At 44.7% G+C, this 17,942-nt stretch overlaps 1 protein-coding gene across 7 annotated transcripts in view; it reads left to right on the plus strand.

Annotated features, from left to right (window-relative positions):
* The window catches only part of MRRF (mitochondrial ribosome recycling factor), a 60,730-nt gene that overhangs the window by 22,187 nt on the left and 20,601 nt on the right, over nucleotides 1-17,942 (plus strand). The window lies entirely within an intron of this gene.

Raw genomic sequence — 17,942 nt, forward strand, 5'->3', positions numbered from 1 at the left:
AGACTCTTTAAGGAGGTAAGATTTTTGCTGAGCTGAATGGTGAGGAAGAGCCAGCCTCAGGGAAGAGCTTTTCAGGCAGAGCGAACAGCCAGCACAAAGGCCCCAAATCAGAATAGACCTCAACACTTGTCATCTCCAACCCACGCTCCTTGAAGAGTTATTTTTTTATATTAGTCCTTGTTTGTTGAAAAACTTAGGCATTAGAACAGAATATTGTTAATTATATAAATAGAACTTAGAGTTTTGAGTGAGTAAAAATGTATGTTTATTTTTAAATTAAAAAAGAAAAGAAATAACAAGACCTTGGCATGTTTGAGAACGTGAAAGCCAGTGTTTCTGAAACTCAGGGAGGGCGGCAGAGAGAGGTCGGAGAGGCTTCTCAGGCCGTGGTAAGGAGTATGTGGGCTTTACTCTAATTGAAATGGGAAACCACTGGAAGAGTTTAAGCAGAGCGATCTGATCAGATGTTGACTTTTTGGGGGTCTCTCTGGCTGTGGACTAACAAATGGAACATGGGGGGACAGGGTAGACACAAGAATAGTCAGGAGTCAACCGTGATGGCCCAGGTGAGTTAGGAATCTTCGAAGATTCCAAACCTGTGAAGATTCCAGAGCAGGCAGATGTTTCTCCTTCTGTCATCTTGTCGCCTAATTATCTTTAAGTCCCTCTTCCTACACAGTGCCTCACAGACAGCAGATCCCAAATCAACATTGAATTAATTCATTTAGTCATTCAACACATATTTACTAAGCACTAACTACATGCCAGGCACTTTTCCTGGTGGCTGAGCCAAAGCAGTAAACAAAATAAACAACAAAAAGCTGCTGTCCTCCTGGGCTTACCTTCTAGTTGAGTAGGCACAGTAAACAGAAAGACAGATAAATACGTGATGTAATGTCGTGTGATGATAAGAACTATGAAAAAGAATAAGAGGGGTATGGGGATAGGGAATCAGGGGGTTTTATTGTAGATAAGAAGGTTCAGAAAGGAAGTGGCTTTTTTTTTAAGGACTTACTTATTTTAGAGAGCGAGAGAGAGAGAGCACACATGGGGGGGCGGGGGCAAAGGGAGAAGGAGAGAGAGAGAATCTCAGGCAGACCCCATGCTGAGCATGGAGCCCGAAGCCTGAAGTGGGGCTTGATCTCATGACCCTGAGATTATGACCTGAGCTGAGATGAAGAGTCAGACGTTTAGCTGACTGACCCAGCCTGGCGCCCCAAAAGGAGGTGACATTTGAGCAGAGACCTAAGTGAAATTAATGAATGAAGCCTCCAAGTAATTAGAGGGGAAATAGGGTCTTTTTATGCTACACATCGTCCTGTATTTCTTTACATATATTACCTCACTTCTCACACAATCCCTGTTTATTGCAGGTATGGAAATTTAGGCTCAAAGAGGTAAAGTAATATCTCTGAGATCAGTCAGCTTATGCTAAAGCTGGGACCTAAGCCCAGGTTTTGTTGATTCTAAAGCCCCATGATGTACCCATGCTAGCAACAAGAATCAATCCCAACACTTAGAGTCCACTAAACTTTTTTCCTGCTTTATGGCCAGAAAGTGGCTGTCTTATTCCATTGTGTTCTCGGTATTCTGTAAGTCAGAATTAACACTATGCTTTGAAATCTGTGAATTTGGAGCAACATAACCTAGTGTTTAAGAACCAAGTAGACCTGAATTCAAGTCCAGTACCTGTTTGCTTGGTTAGTTCATTAATTTGCTCAGCAAATTTTTACAAATGGATCATGGATCATGTGTCAGGCTCTGTGCTAGCCCCTGTCTTCATGGAGGTCACAGGCTGTGGCCAGGCCCCTTCTTTATGTCATCTACAGCTTATCTGTGGCGTTTACTATTACCTACAGTTTACAGATGAAAACATTAAAATTCAAAGAAATTAAGGGACTTGCCCAAGATCACATGGCCAGTAAGTTGCAGTCAGGATTCGAATCCTCAGTTTTTCTGTTACTAGAGTACATGCTCTTGATCCTGCACTGTCTTTATAGATGGGTAATTCTGGAAAGTGCTAAGTGTGTTCATGGACATCAGATGTAAGACTTGCAACTGGAATGGATAGTAGTCAGCAGATTTGTTTTTTAGTTCTTGTTCTTTTGTTTGTGAAATCTTGGAAAAACCACTTAACCTCCTTGAGCTCAGTTTCCTTGTATACCAGATGAAGAGATTATTCTCAGTGGCCTGCCGCGTCCCTCTGGAACTTTAAAATTCTGTGGATGCTATGAATTTATGCTGCTAAATGCTCATTGCTGACTTGGATTCTTCTGAGAGTGGCCCGGTTGTGTATCATATTATTCTTTCAAAGATCCAGTTGACATAATGTGCACCTCTGCAGCCCTACAGAGTTAATGATTGCCCTTGTGCATTGTATGTAAGTTTGAAGGATCAGTGAGTTTTACTTAAATTTCCAAAGACTTGGGGATCTGTTACATTGTATTTTACATTATTTTATGTTGGTTAATGGGAGTAATCTAAGAGAAAGTTGACGGACCGAAACCGTCTGCTCCTGCAAACCTCATTTTTTATATACTTACTTCCCTTTGACAAGGTGGTAAGGTCATGAGGCCCCTTACTGAATTATACGTTTGGTAGTTTTCCAGATAAAAAATGAATGATCTGTTCTTCATTATGGAGGCAGTGTCATATGAGAGGATAAAGGTTGATTTAGACATAAAGAAGGACGAAGGTTTTTATTTGGTTTTGGCAGTGACTTCCATATGACCGTGGGCACGTCACCCTAGCAGCCTGCTGCCTTCTAGTTCCTTACTTGTAAAATAAGTGAAATAATACATAATGATAGGTAGAGATTTGGTGGGATTAGTAGAGAAAATAGATTAAGTCGTATGATCTCCTTAGAGGAAAGAAATTATCTAAATATAAGGTATCGATATTATTTCAGTAAACTTAATTTTCTAGATAACATAATTGTAGTTTAGGAGAAAGGAAGAAGTGCGGAAGGGAACTAATATGTTGAGTACCGACTATGTCTCAGGACCTGGTGGGTGCTTGACCTACGTGGGGAAAGTATCATGGTTAAATTCCTGCCTTGGTACCACGGAAGCATGCAGTTGAGTTCATCCTGTCCTACTTTTTAGCTGGGTGCCAATGGCAGCTGTCCCCACCTCTCTGAGACTCAGGGAGGTCATCTGTGAAATATTCCCAGGACCTGCCTTCTGTGGTTTTTGGGAGATTTCAGTGAGATCGTGTACACGAAGATTTTGATGCTTAGCCAGTCCCCAGTGAATGCTAGCAAATGTTCCTCCATTCCCTTTCATAAATAGGCAAGAGCACCGTTCCCTTTTAATGATGAGGAAGCTGAGATCCAGAGAAGAGGGCTGTTGGTTCCGGGTCAGATAGCTGGTAATTCGCAAAGCTATGAAGAGGAAAATAATACGCCAAAGCTTCTATTAGGAGGTTGGGAGGTGTGAGGGAACCAGAAGCATACGTATATTCCGAGCATCGGATTCTGATTATAAAATTTCAAGTTTAGTTCTAGGAAAATTTGCCTTTCCTGATCGATCTTGATTCTTCCTCTGCCTAATGATCAGTCTGCAAGTTTTCTGGCCTTAACTCTGGCTGCCCAGAGCTAAGTTTTATTTGCAGTTGCAGCAGATCATGGCTAGGACCCCGTCCTCGTTACACTCCTCTGATTCTTAGATTCTTATTTAAATGAGTCTACGGAGTATGTGGCTTATACTAGAATCTGCCTCTGATCCTTTTGGGAAAGAGGGAGAAGATGAATCCTAAGTTGGCAACAGGTCAGACTTGGAGCCCTCTTTCACCGCCTCTGGGAATGCAGCCCCAACTGGCTGTGCACAGGTTCTTCTCGTGGCTGTCCTCGGTACAGTGACACTGAGCCTCAGAGGCTGGCTTCTGTCTGTACCCACGGGCAGTGTGTACAGCTTTTGTTTTCTCCTCTGGCCAGTGTTCTTTCATTTAGAGAAGTCAGCTGACTGGATAGATTCTTTGATCATTCCTGTTAATGTTTCAGATTCAGTGAAACCGTTCCTTCTACTTTTTCTTTCCTATCTATGTAATCACATTTGGGGTACTGTTTATTAATCACCTGCTCTGCACGTGTAGTGCCTGAGGGTGCTGTGCTGGATGCCTTATAGTTTCTCCCCGAATTCTCACAACACTCTGATGAGGTCAGGAGACTGTTCTTATGCCTGTTTGACCGGTGAGGTGCCTGAAGCTCATGGAAGTAAACACCCATCATCATAAAGCTGTAAGTGGCAGAAGCAGGATTAGAACTCAAATCTTTTTGGGGCGCCTGGGTGGCTCAGTCGGTTAAGCATCTGCCTTCGGCTCGGGTCATGATCCCAGGGTCCTAGGATCGAGCCCCACATCGGGCTCCCTGCTCAGCGGGAAGCCTGCTTCTCCCTCTCCTACTCCCCCTGCTTGTGTTCCCTCTCTCGCTGTCTCTCTCTCTGTCAAATAAATAAATAAAATCTTTAAAAAAAAAAAAAAAGAACTCAAATCTTTTTTTACTGCCTTTTTCCCTGTTCTGGTCTCCTGATGGCAGGTCTCTCTGGAATATCACTCTTTCACTGCACTGAGTGAAGTGATTGGGGACCCTGAAAAGTTTTGAGCAGGAGATCTTTTTCATCAGGCCAGATTTCCGCCCTGACCCCATTCACATCTTTATTATGCCCCCAAACAAGCACACAGACCCACGTTCCATTGCTCATCAGTTTACCAAATTTCAGTGAGAAAACCACACAAAGTAGAATGAGGCTGCTTGTTGGAGAGTGCTGACCTCATGTCTGCCTTTGGAGAAACCTGTAAGGAATCATGAATTCACTGAAGAAATAAAAGTACGTGTGATTGACTCACTCCCTGCTGAGGTTGCATTCTTCCTTGATTGTCCCCCTCTGTCGTTATTTTTCATCAATGTCCGCATTGATTTTATTTTAAGTAGAATTAAAGAAAAAATTAAAATACCTCCATCCTGTTCTCCATGGGGAACCACTCTTAGCACCTTGATTTCCTAGACTTTTTTCTATGCAGATTCAAACACGTGTCTCTATCTCCTCCATTTTTCCTGTAATGATAAGGGATTAAATTACATACACTGTTCTGCACTTGTTTTTTAACTTAACAATGTGTCATTACTCTCTGATGAGAATTCCTCCGCACTCTTTTTAAAGGATGCATAGCAGTTGCATTTTACACACAGCATTAACTAGTTCGCAGTTGTTGAATGTGTTGGTTGTTGAAAGTTTTTCTCTTTTACTAACCGTGTCATAAGGCTCTTCAAGGTTTGCTTCCGGTTCTACTGGGAGTAGGAAGTGGTAGGGCGGGGGGACTATAATCTGGAAACAAGGGAACGGGGGAGCCTTAGTATAGCTTAGTACAGCTGTTGCTGCTTGCTTGTCTCAGTGCTCGTTTGCAACAGTGGGCTGCATATTGCTGAGCTTCTTAGCAACGTGGACATTTCAGAGCCAGACAGCCATCTGCAGCGCACGCAGGTGACCCTCCAGGGCTGCTCAGATCCCCAACTGCTTTACTCAGTCTATTGATTTAAATGTTAAATTCATCCCAAAACACCCTCATGGAAACTTCCAGAATAATGTTTGACCAAATATCTGGGCACCCTGTGGCCTAGTTAAATTGACACATAAAATTCGCCATCATAGTTTTATAGACCGTTATAAGGATTTTGGCTTTTGTTTGGAATGAAATGGGAAGTCACCGGAGGGTTTTGAGCTAGGGAGTGACATGATCTGAGTTAGGTTTTGAAAGGCTCATACCGGTTGCTATTTTGAGAATTCTGCCGTAGGAAGGCAAGGATGAAAGCAGGGTCCAGTTAGGAGCTATTGCAGTAACCCAGGCATGATGATGGCCTGGATAGCTTAGTAATGGTGGAGTTGGTAAGAAGTGGTTGAATTCCGGATATGTTTTATAGAAAAAGCTGCCTGGATTTGCTGGCAGGTTGGTTGTGAATTTAGAAAAAGAGGACTCAGAGATGCCTCCAAGGTTTTTGATCTGAGCACCTGGAAGGATGGAAGTGCTACTCACTGACAGGGCAGATTGTGGGAGGGCCAGTTGGGGGTAAGCGAAGGACAGGTTTTGTATGTGTTTATTTTGAGATACTGTGAGATCTAAGTGGAAAGGTCAAGTAGGCTGTTTGATCTATAAGCTTAGAGTTCAGAGGACAGGTGTGGGCCAGAGAAATCTGGGCGACGTGATCCTATAGAGGAGGCTGTGAAATTAGGTGAGATTATTTTATAGAGTAAAGTAGGTCATGAAGAGAAGGGATTTGGTGGATATGGCCTTGATGGTCCACTTCAAGATTTATGGGTCAGGGAGGTGAGGAGGAGCCACCAAAGGAGACTGAGACGAAGCAGCCAGAGAACCCGGAAGACATGGGTCCAGGAAACTGAGCAAAGCGTTTTAGAGAGGAGGGAGTCATTGGCCATGCTGAACATGGCCGGTGAGTCCAGGGAGAGAAGGTGTGAGAATGATCACTGGTTTTAGCAACCTGATTTATCCACCACTTAATCTCTAGGTATAAAGGAAAGCACAAGGGCTTTGGGGTTCAAATCCCTGTTCTGTCACTCTGTGTACGTCAGCTTGGGTCCTATGAGAAGCAGATGCCAGGACAGAATCAGATGTGTAAGAGGTTTATGGGAGGAAATGCCCGTGAAAGAGAATACAGGTCTGCCACCAGTGAAGAAAGGAAGAGGGGGGGATTGGGTGGGAGGAGACCCCCGGCAGTGCACCTCTGAGAAAGTCACCCAGGCTGAAGGGGCGTTCCTGAGCAGATTGCCCGTTAAAGGAGCACCTCTGTCATGTATGGCCAGTGCCTAGCAGTCTGGGGAATGTGCCCACTGCTTAATTATTAGAAGCCTCAGCTTCCTTATCTGTAAAATGGGAATCATTTCTATGGTTGTGAGGAGTAATGGGATATCATATGTGGTACTCTCAGTGTGGGGCTTGGCATGACATAGGTACCTAATCAATTTTAATTCCTTTATCTTAGAGTATGTGGCACTAATTCTCCTAATAAAAGAGTTCTTGGAAACATTATTTTTCTGATTATTTGGAAGTGAGACCAATGATATGTTACTTCTGTTTAGTGATTGCTCTTTTGGTCCTTAACTCTCTCCCTCTTCCTCACCAACTCCCTCCCCCAACCTCATGTTCATTTTTTTCTATCTTTTCCCCCACTTTTAGGGGTGGGAGGAGTTGCGTCATGATGTAATTATTTTGGAACTTCAGTTGCTCAGGAATACTATAGTTTGATTGTTAATGAGCATTCATTTTGTTCTCTGAATGTGAATTATGGCAAATAAGACCTCCTAGAAGGTATATCCTGAATAAGAAAATCTGAGGACCAGTCCTGGCTGTGGTGTGAGATTTGCTTTGTGTTTCTGGTGAGCAGAGGGACCTTGGCTCTTCTTAACACCCCCAGCCCACTGAGCTGCTTGGCAAGGTCTCCCAACAGTCGGACAGTTGCCATTGTCAGCTCCCACTTTTCCTTCGGGCATCATCGGGGATGATAGACCTTATGCCCAGGTAGGCTCCTTCCCTCAGACTTCATTCTGAGGTGACAGCATGGAGGAGAATTCTGCTTAGGCTCAGACCATGGTGTTTCACCAGATTCCAGTAAAAAGCCCTGCGTTACAGTTCTCCTAGCCCAAATCCCCTTTCCCAAGTACTTTTCCCCCACTATATCCTGACATATGGTTTCTCATGAACGATGACCAGGTTTCTTCCAGGGAGAGCAAGCCAGGTAAGGCAAGGTAGGATGGTCCCCAGGCTGAGTTCACCAGGGGCGGGGAGCCACGGTGCAGCCAGGGAAAGGCAGCATGGAAAGCTGGGGGAGCCAAGGTTACCGTCAGAAAAACCGTGAAAAGGAAACCAATGAAGAGAGTTATGTGACCTTACACTGGTTATTTCAGTTCTCTGAGTCTCAGTATCCTCATCTGTAGAATGGGATAATAGCCACATTTACTTTGGGGCAGATGTACTGGGGGACACTCCTGAGACGGATAAAGGGGAGGGTGAGCAGGAGTAGAGGGGAGAGCCTTTGGACCGTGACACAGGCCTGACACCCGTGAAGAGAGGAAAGTCAGGCAGTGAGGGTGAATGTTAGTTTTTAAGTGGTCGCCGTCAAAGTAGCTGGTGTCACAGAGCATTCCTGTGACCTTCCCTGCGTAGTGATTGCACACTGTCGCAGGGAGCAGTGTCAGCACTGCCGATCCCCAGGTGAGGAAACGGGCGTGCCTCCTGTCCTGACACTTTCCGTCCAGGAGACGAGCACTGTTCAGTGACAAAAACCAGAGAGGCATAGGACCTTCTTCAGCAGCTTTACTGAGATACAAGTCACCCACTTCAACAATTCAGTGGTTTTTGGCGTATTCAGAGAGTTGTGCCACCATCACCACAATCAATTTTAGGACATTTTTCATCACCCCAAAAAGAAACTCTGTACTCGCTAGTGGTCACTCCCAGCTTTATCGTCTAACCACCCTGCCCCACTTGGGATTGCTGTAGGCAACCACTAATCTGCTTTCTGTCTCCGTGGATTTCCCTGTTCGGAGCATTTCATAGAAATGGAATCACACATTATGTGGTCTTTTGTGACTGGCTTTTTTCCCTTAGCATAATGTTTTCACGCTCATCCATGCTCTAGCACGTGTAAGTACTTCATTCTTTTTATCGCCAAATAATATTCCATTGTAGGGGCATATACCACGTTTTATTTATCCATTCGTAAGTTGATGAACATTTGAGTTGTTTCCACTTTTTGGCTGTTAGGAATAATGCTGCTGCTATGAATGTCATTGCACACACTTTTGTGTAAACATATTTTCAGTTCTCTTGGGTACATACGTAAGAGTGGAGTTGCTGGGTCATATGACAGCTCTTTTTAACTTTTTGAGGATCTGCCAAACTTTTCCACAGGGGCTGCACATTTTACACTCCCACCAGTAATGTATAGGGGTTCCAGTTTCTCCGTCTCCTTGCCAACACTTGTTTTAGTTCATTGTTGTTATTACCACCATTCTAGTGGGTAAGATGTGGTATCTCATTATAGTTTTGATTTGTATTTCCCTCATGATTGCTGATGCTAAGCATCTTTTCATGTGTTTGTTTGGCATTTATATATCTTCAGAACAATGTCTATTGAAGTTCTTTACCCATTTTTTAATTGAGTTGTTCTTTTGTTAAATTCTAAGGGTTCTTTATATATTCTGGATACTAGACTTCTAGATATATAATGTTCATCTCTTAATTGTAAAAATGGTACACATTTATTGCAAAAACTCAAATCCTATAGAAAAATAAAAAGTTTTTACTGTTCCCCAAATATTCTTCCATGAAATAACTTGATGAGTTTGGTGTATATCCTTCCAAATTGTAAAAGATGCATATACAAACCTATATGTGTATATATATTTAAGTTTACATAAATGGGATTGAATATCTGCTTTTTTTTTTTAAACCGTGCCTTGTGTACATATCTTCATGGTGATCTCATTGTTTTGGCCACTGCAGAGAAATACCCTTTTGAAGTGGGTATAATACCGATAAGGAAACTGGGGCATGAGGAAGTTTAATTTGTTCAAGGTCACAGATTAGTCAGCAGAGGAGTCATTATTCAGATCGAAGCTGTCTGCTTCTAGAACCCATGTTCTTGCCACAATGTCATGTTGTTCATCGGGCTGCCGACCGGGAGCCCGTCTTCCAGCTCTGTGGCCTCCTCGTCTAGCTGCTGTAGGGCCTTGTGAACCTTTACCTGAATAGTGGGTCTGATGTGTGCATTCCAGGAAACACCCTTTTCTTATACAACCCACACACAAGCAGACCTTCAGCAGTCCCGAAAGGGAAAAATAGAGAAGAAGGCCTAGGGACTTTATTTGGGCTGGGGCAGCCGCACACTGCATTTGAGCAACTGCAGTCGCTTTTCCAGCCCTTTCCTTCTCACCACCTGCTTGCCACCGCTACTTGCTCAGGGCCACTCGTTCTGCTGGCTGGGTTCCAGTCCCTTGTTTCTTCCTGCCTTCCAGGCCCGCGAGGGCCTCCGTGCACTGTTAGGGTGCCTGCCTCCTCCTCTACGGCGTGGCTTCCCACCCAGCCTGCAGCTTTTCAGGCGCGCCTCCTGCTAGTTCAGGATCCACATGTGTGAAACGAGGGCTCCCTCCCAGCACAGGTTCTGGCTGAAACACGTAAGAAAGTGCAATCAGGAATCAAGAGTGGAGCATGGACAGAGGAGAAGGTGCCACCAACACCTGTGCGAAAGCTGCATCCCAGAGGACAGGCTCCTCTCCTCCCTGTCCTCCCCGCTTTGTGTCCTGCACCTGTCTACAGAATGCGGCAGCTGATTGCTACAGGTCAGATCACTTTTCCATTGCAGTCCTCTGTAGATTCCCTTTCTCCTTTCTCCCCACTGCACTTGGACTTGTAGGGGAGCTGGAGGGGTAGTAATGAACTATATATCTAAGCAGGCCTTAATGTAAGAGCGGTGCTGTTCTTACCACTTCCACTAGTAAGAAGAGCTGCTTCGGTTTGTCCAGCACCAACAAGGGAGGTCTAGAATGCAAGGGTCAGCTGCACGGGGCTGTGAGGATTCACGGAGCTAATGCACAGAGAGTTATCACCTCAGGGCCTGGCATGGGGAAAGAGCTCTGCAAATATTAGGTATCATTATTATTATTGAATGGGAGCAGATGACATCCGAGTCAGATGTGTAGGCAGACGCAAGTGGGCCCTTAGTGTGACAATAATAAGATTCTTCCATGTCTCACTATGGTGTTTTATTTTCTTCATGGCAGTCACGTTTCATTTTATATATTTACTGGTTTTTCTCTTTCACTAGAACATGGATAGGAGTTGCTCTGGCAGTTTTGTTCATGGCTGTATCCCTAGCCCCGGAACAGGGCCTCCTGTGTAGTAAGAATGCAAAAATGCCATCAGGGTTTATGGAATAAATGAATACGCACTTATCGTATGCACACTGCTATTCCAGGTGCTGTTTGTATTCACTAATATATTCATAACAATCCTTTGAGGTAGGTAAATTATTACTCCTCCTTTAGAACTGAAGAAACTGAGTCCTAGGGGAATGGGGTTCTTTGTGCCCCATGTCACACAGTAAGTGGAGAGAAGCAGGCTGTCTTTCTCAGAGCCAGGGCTTGGACCTCCCTCCCTCAGTAGGAGACTTCACCAATATTTTTATTACTGATAGCATTGACAGCTTTTAAATAGTTAATATGTACATAGGCAGAGTTCTTTAACCATCTGCTCATTTGCTCCTAACACTCACTGTGGAAGAAACGTAACATTTTTATTACTCCCCCTTCATTTGACAGTTGAGGAAATAATAACAGATAATGTTTATTGGGCACACTACCATGTGCCACACATGTATTAACTTTGAATCCTTACAACAGTCCCATTAAGTTAATGGTATTATACACATTTGACAGATGGGAAAATTGAGGCAAAGAGGTAAAATTACCCACCCAGGGCCATACAGTTAAGACGTGAGAGATCTGAGCCTCAAACCCCAGCAGTCTGGCTTCAGGGACTGTTCTCCTAAGTGCTTCAGTAGATGTCTTCTCAATTCAGAGAGGACAAGTTACTTGTGCCCAGTCACCCAGCTCGCAGGGGGCGGAGCCGGGATTGGAAACCAAGTCTGCCTTCACCACCAAACCTATGTTTTTTCTCCTGTACATGAGAGCTGAGGGAAGAGTTACCTGCACTCATCTTTGCACTTGGGTTTCCGTCCCACTCGAGTGACAGGGAAGACGTCGGCTGACTTAATCAAGGTCACTCTGCTAAGAATGTGGAGATTTGAGCCCCGACCTCAGCCTCCTTTATCTCTTCATCCTGCTGGGCTGTACTTCAGCATGGTATGTCTGGCTTAGCCAGGCCTTTAAGAGTCACAGGACTATCGTCTGAAAGCGGGGGGCCAGTTGTGTCCCGAGAGAGAACTAAAGTGACTGTGGGTGGTAGAAGTCCCTGCAAAGTGTGGGTGTGATTTCCTTTGGGCTAAAAGGACACCTGATGTCTTTATGAGAGATTAGTGTGTGTACAACAGGGCTGGTGAGCTGGGGGTGGTGGGGGTGAGGAAAGAGGGGAGGGGGGAAATTGTATACCTAGAAGCATAGGAAGTCTGGCTGGGCTATACAAACAAAAACATTTCCTTCGGGGCCAGTGGCCCCAAGGCAGCGGGCAGCGCCCACCAGCGAACAATGAAGTCAGGCCTGTGTCTGCTGCTGATTGCAGGCTGATGCTCCTCCTGGGGGGAAGTCTCCCAGAAGCCGGCGAGGAGGTGGCGAGGTTTGTCTCTGTGGAGCTGTCAGAGATGTGTTTTGATGGGACGTTCCCTGGAAGTGCAGCTTTCTTCTCCCTCAGCCTGTCACCCTGTCCTGCTGGAGGAGAGCGCCTGCCCCCCCCTTGCCCCACCGCCTGCTCTCCTGTGTTCCCCTTCTTTCCCTCTCTGCTTACCATCCATTCAGCAGCCCAAGCTCAAGCTACTAAATCCTTTTGATGGTTTTCTCCCTCGCCGTTCACTTCCTGTTAGTACCCCCAAGCCCGGGAGAGTTTGTGGTGAGAGTAAGAATGCAGCCACCCAGTAGTGAGCTTCTCTAGTGCACACGCGCGGCGGCGTGCCAAGCCCTTGCTACCACCGTTTCACTTAATACTGGCTTCTGCCCTCTCAGTAACATTCTTCCTGCCACTGTCTACACGAAGAACCAGTTTGGAGAAGTTGAATAGCACGCTTACGGTTCTGAAGCTGAGAAGTAGCAGAGCGGGGGTGGGGGGATTCCAACTTAGGTCTTCTTGGCTTTGAAGCATGTTTTTTCCACCTTTTAAAGTCCCCTCTAAGTAACCAACGATCCTTTTGAAGTCGAGCGTCTGACATAAGTGGGTTTTACTGTAACTGCCAACGCTGAGCATAGCTTCCTCTGATATACACCTGGTGAATAGCTTTGTCCATGTGTCCCATTCTCAGGGAAACAATAGGAAGTATCAGTGCAGTCCGGGGGATTCTCTGCTGTGCGAGTTACCATCAGGGCATGCCCTCTGCTTATTGTTCATGGGAACATGCTCAAGGAATTTTTGCAGGAAGGCCCCCATCCAGGATGTTACTGGAAGACCTGCCTGGTGGAGTATGTACAAACAAAGTGTGACCCTGCCAGCTCAGCCAAAACCCCTGCCTTGTGCTGGGAGGCTCTCTGACCCTAGCGGAAAAGGCTGCTGTCTTCATCATCCAGCCAAGAAGCTGTTACAGGGCGGCTCCACAGCCTCCCAGTTGTGCCTGCCTAGAGGCCCTTGGGTAGACTTTTGCCAGGAGCTTAGATCTCGTTTGTACATTGCTATCTACACAAGATACAAATCTGATCATGTTTCCTGGGCCTCACTCAGACTCGTGGGACTCCATGTTGTTCCTAGGAATAATCTACTAGGACTCTTTTAAACTTTTTTATCGTGGTAAGATGTACATAAAAAATTTACCGTTATTTAAAAATGTATAGTTCAGTGGTGTTAAGTACATGTACATTGTTGTGCAGCCATCTCCAGAACCCCTTTTTCATTTTGCAAAACTCCAAGTCTATACCCATTAAACAATAACTTCCCATTCCCTTAACCCCCTGGTGAGCTCCCGGAAATTGCTATTCTACTTTCTGTCTCTCTGAATTGGACTATTCTAGGTACCTCGCAGAAAGTGGAATCATACCATATTTGTCCTTTTGAGTCTGGGTTATCTCACTTAGCATAATGTTTTCAGGATTCATCCACGCTATCACATGTGTCAGATTTCCTTCCTAGGCTGAATGCAGTTGCACTGTGTGTATACATACCACCTGTGTGTCCGATCACTTGTCAATGGACCTACGAAGCCTCAGTGTGACATCGAAGGGCTTGTGTGCATACTCTCACGTTTGTCAGGCTCACCAGCCTCCTCCTTTGGGATAGTCTTTCTTCTCCTTCTGTCCTCAGCCTCACTGCCTTTTTCAGTCCCTCAGAGAGCAGTACCCACCTTCTGACCTGGAAAGATGCCTTTACATTACACAGACCATTCCCACGGGTGGAAATGATCTCCCCCAGCCCCTCCACTCTTACACAGCTTTTTTTTTTTTTAAGATTTATTTATTTGACAGAGAGAGAGAGCGCGCATACAAGCAGAGGGAGAGGCCAAAGCAGACTCCCCACTGAGCAGGGAGCCCTACTCGAGGCTTGATCCCAGGACCCCGGATCATGACCTGAGCTGAAGGCTGACGCTTAACTAATTGAGGCACCCAGGCGCCCCACCACTCTTACACATCTTAATTTAAATATCACTTAGTTTAAGTGTCCCCACATTTTGTTCCTGGAGTCCCACAGGGGACCTCGGTCAGACTCCCCTCCCCTGCTAATTATTTTCATAGAACTCTGTATGTCTTTATTGTGCTTATTAGAACTGTAACTTATTGATCAATTGTGCATGTGTTTGTTTAATGACTGCCTCTGTTGCTAGACGGTAAACTCATGTGTTTAATGCTACATCTCTCATGGCTGGCATCGGGGCTGGCACATAATATGTGCCCAGTAAACAGCTGTTAATGAAACTACAAACTAAATGAATGAATTAGTACCGAAAAGAGAAAATTTCAGGGCTACATGGTGGGAGCATTTGGATTATAAAATGTACACGAGTTGTTAAATTCCTAGTAGGATCTCAAAAAGTCATCTTGCTGAAGCATCGATTGTTTGCCCTGTCATTTCTCTGTTGATCAAAACCTCCAAGAATAAACTCTTCATTACTTGAAGATGCCTCAGTGAGTGCCAACACATAAACAGCAGCAGCAAAGGCAACTGACACTCTCTGATTGCTTATGCTCTACCAGGCTTTTGTACTGTGTACGCTCCACCTAGTCTCTCATGGAATCCTCACAAGAACTCTGAAAGGTAGATGCTGGGGTTTTTTCGTTTTTTTGATTTTCATTTCTGTTTCCAGATGAGAAGACCAAGGCCCAGAGAGTTTAAATAACTTGCTTGAGGTCCCTCAGCCAGCTAGTGGTAGGCCCAGAAGTAGAGGGGAGTCAGGGTGGACTACACTTTGTAAGCCCAGGAAAGAGCACCACCCCTCCCCGAGTGCCCTTCCCCTTAACTGGAAGAGCTCTCTTTTCATTTGTTTTATACATTTATAAATGGAGCGTCTGCCATGGTTTTCTTTAAAGCCAGAGTTTTGTGGCTAAAGGAGAATTTGAAAACTCCAGGCCTGCAGAACAAATTTGACCTTTGCAGCCTCCTGCCCTCCTGCCATTTGATCTCCCACCGTGCTTCTGCCTGAAATGCCCTCTCCTCTCTTCTTCAGCGGACCAAAATGCTTCTAAGGCATTTTCCAGATCTCGAGGCAGAATGAGTTGTACTTTTCTGCTTGCTCCTCCTGTGGAAGGCCCATCCCTCTGCCCTAGAGGCGCTCATGCTCTTTCTAAGTAGTGGCTGATGAGTTTGTCTCCACCACTGGGCTGAGCCTCTGGGGAAGTTAGACCAGGCCTGCCTTCTCTCCGGAGCTCCTCAGCCTGGCCCGGGATCTGGCACAGAACTCAGGGGCCTCAGCCAGTGCTTGATGAATGAATGCACACCAAGTGCAGAGGCGGGTGCTCAGAACCACCCGGCTGAGTGCAGAAGCCTGAGAACAAACTAGCGTGTACTCAGAGAACCCCATGAATGTGAGACGGAGATGATCAGATGTATTAATCACTGGTTTGGAAAGGAATTAAAGTATTTCCATAATATAGTATGTTTCTTTTCTAAAACAGATGTGCCCTCGTTGTTTCATGAGGAAGTAATTAGGTGTATTTGATTAAAACATTCATAATTGTTATCATTTATTCAAGGCTACTATATGCTGCTCTCTTTATTGGTACTTTGTGTATGTGTTGTGTCTGCTTCTCCCCGTCACCCTGTGAGGTGTTTTTATTGTCTTCATTTTAGAAATGAGGAATCAGCTTGAGTACTAGACATAGGAATGCAACAGGTCTCGCTGACTTCATAGCAGTGCCTTTCCATCACCCCAGCTGCTCCTGAACTTGTTTTTGAGATACCTTTCAGCCCAACACCCTGAACCAGCATGCATATTCCCTTCCCCTCAGCCCTCTCTGTGCCCGCCCCCACCCCCGCATTCTGCTCTCCATTTCCTTAGATTATTGCCTCTGTACTTGCATTCTGAAACTGAAATGTTTTTGTCACTGTCAATAATTGGATACTATTATGTGTGGAAACTGGTGTTAATAGTATACTAATGTCACCTTTATATTAATAAATACAAAATAATATGTTGTATTAAAGCCAAATTACATATATTGTGATTTTGTTTTCTTTATACAGCGTTTTACAAAACTCCTCTAAGATTTTTTTGAGTCCCAGTGTATATATTTTTTAAAAGATACGTTTTTTTCTTCATGTAAAATGTAAATGTAACAATGTAGTGAAAGGGAAGTTTGTTAGATAAAATTTTTTATCTTATTAAAGGTTGTCTAAACAGTGGGATATCTATTTCAAATTATATATGAAATATAAGATTGAAATAGCTCTCTTTAGAGAAGTTTAAGAGGTTTTTTACAGACTTAGATTCATTTATTTTCTGTCCCTCCTAGTATTTCAGCGGGATTAAGTTTTTTGAATCAGTGGATCAAGTTTTAATTTTCCTGTTCCTTCCTTATACTGACATATGCTTTAGCAGAACAAAAAAGAGACCTAAACATGTCAGCATGATTTTTGTTCAATGAATTAAAAACCATAAAAGTAATAAGATCTGATCCAAATCCCTAAACTCCTGACATGGTGGTTTTGTCCTTTTCAGTCCCAAGATTCATATTACTGACTTGGAAAAGCTTTCAGCGTGGAAGCAGCGGTGACGGCAGCAGTGCATAATTTATTTGAAATAGATTACAGGGGGTGGGCAGCACAGAGGAAGGGAAAGCACACAGGCCAGAGAGATCTGGATTTGAATCCCAGGCCTGTCACTCAGGCCCATGTGCAAGTTGCTCAACATCTGTGAGCCTCAATTTCCACATTGGAAAATGGGGGGATGAGAATCTAGCTGGAAGAGATGTTGCGAGGGTCTGTGAGGCGCAGTACTTACAGTACTCACCTGGCAGAGATGGGCTTAATAATGGCAGTAGTCAGGATCATTTCTATTTCGAGAATACGTTCAAATAGCTGAAACCAGAAGGATTGATTTATAAATGCAATTGTCCGCTTTGTCCTTAGAGCTCATCTTTTCTCAAAATTCTTTAATTTTTTTTCTCATTCTGTCAGGGAGAAAAATAGCGGGTAGATGCCACTAAATCTTTTAACACCTGCTTGTCACTGCTTCACATGGAACATATACCCAGAACGTGGGCTCGTCCTTACCAAGTAAGAAGTACACTGATTTGAGGGTCGGGAACCATATGCCAGTGATGTCCATTTCAGGACCCAGGGGGCAGGGGAATTTTGTCATACTAAGAATGTTGCCATTTGAGACAGGTCAGCCTGGGTTTGGCCCAAACTTCTTGGGCTTCATTTTCTTCATCTGTAAAATAGGGCTCAGGATCTTGCAAGACCCTCCATGATACGGCTTTCCAGCCTCTTTTCTTGTCACTCTCTTGTTATCCATGCTCCAGTAATTCCTCAAATGAAACATAGTCTCTTTACAGCTTAAAGCCTTTGTACATGCTCTTTCTTCCTCCTGGAAGCCCCCCTTGCCGTGCCAGCATGGGCAACCTGCACTCATTCTTCAGATCCTAGTGTGTGTATTAGTCAGGACGGGTGGGTTATGCTGTAGTAACAGGCAGCCCCCAAGTCTCCGTGGCTTAGCACAGAAATCTGCTTCTTGCCCAGGCCGCATGATGGGCGCTGTTGATCATGGTCGCTCTGGGACCCACGCTGATGGGCGCCCCATCTCCACTTGTATTGCAGCCAACAGAAACAAATGTGGCGGAGCC

Source organism: Halichoerus grypus, chromosome 14 (genome assembly GCF_964656455.1).
Source record: "Halichoerus grypus chromosome 14, mHalGry1.hap1.1, whole genome shotgun sequence".
Taxonomy (NCBI): domain Eukaryota; kingdom Metazoa; phylum Chordata; class Mammalia; order Carnivora; family Phocidae; genus Halichoerus; species Halichoerus grypus.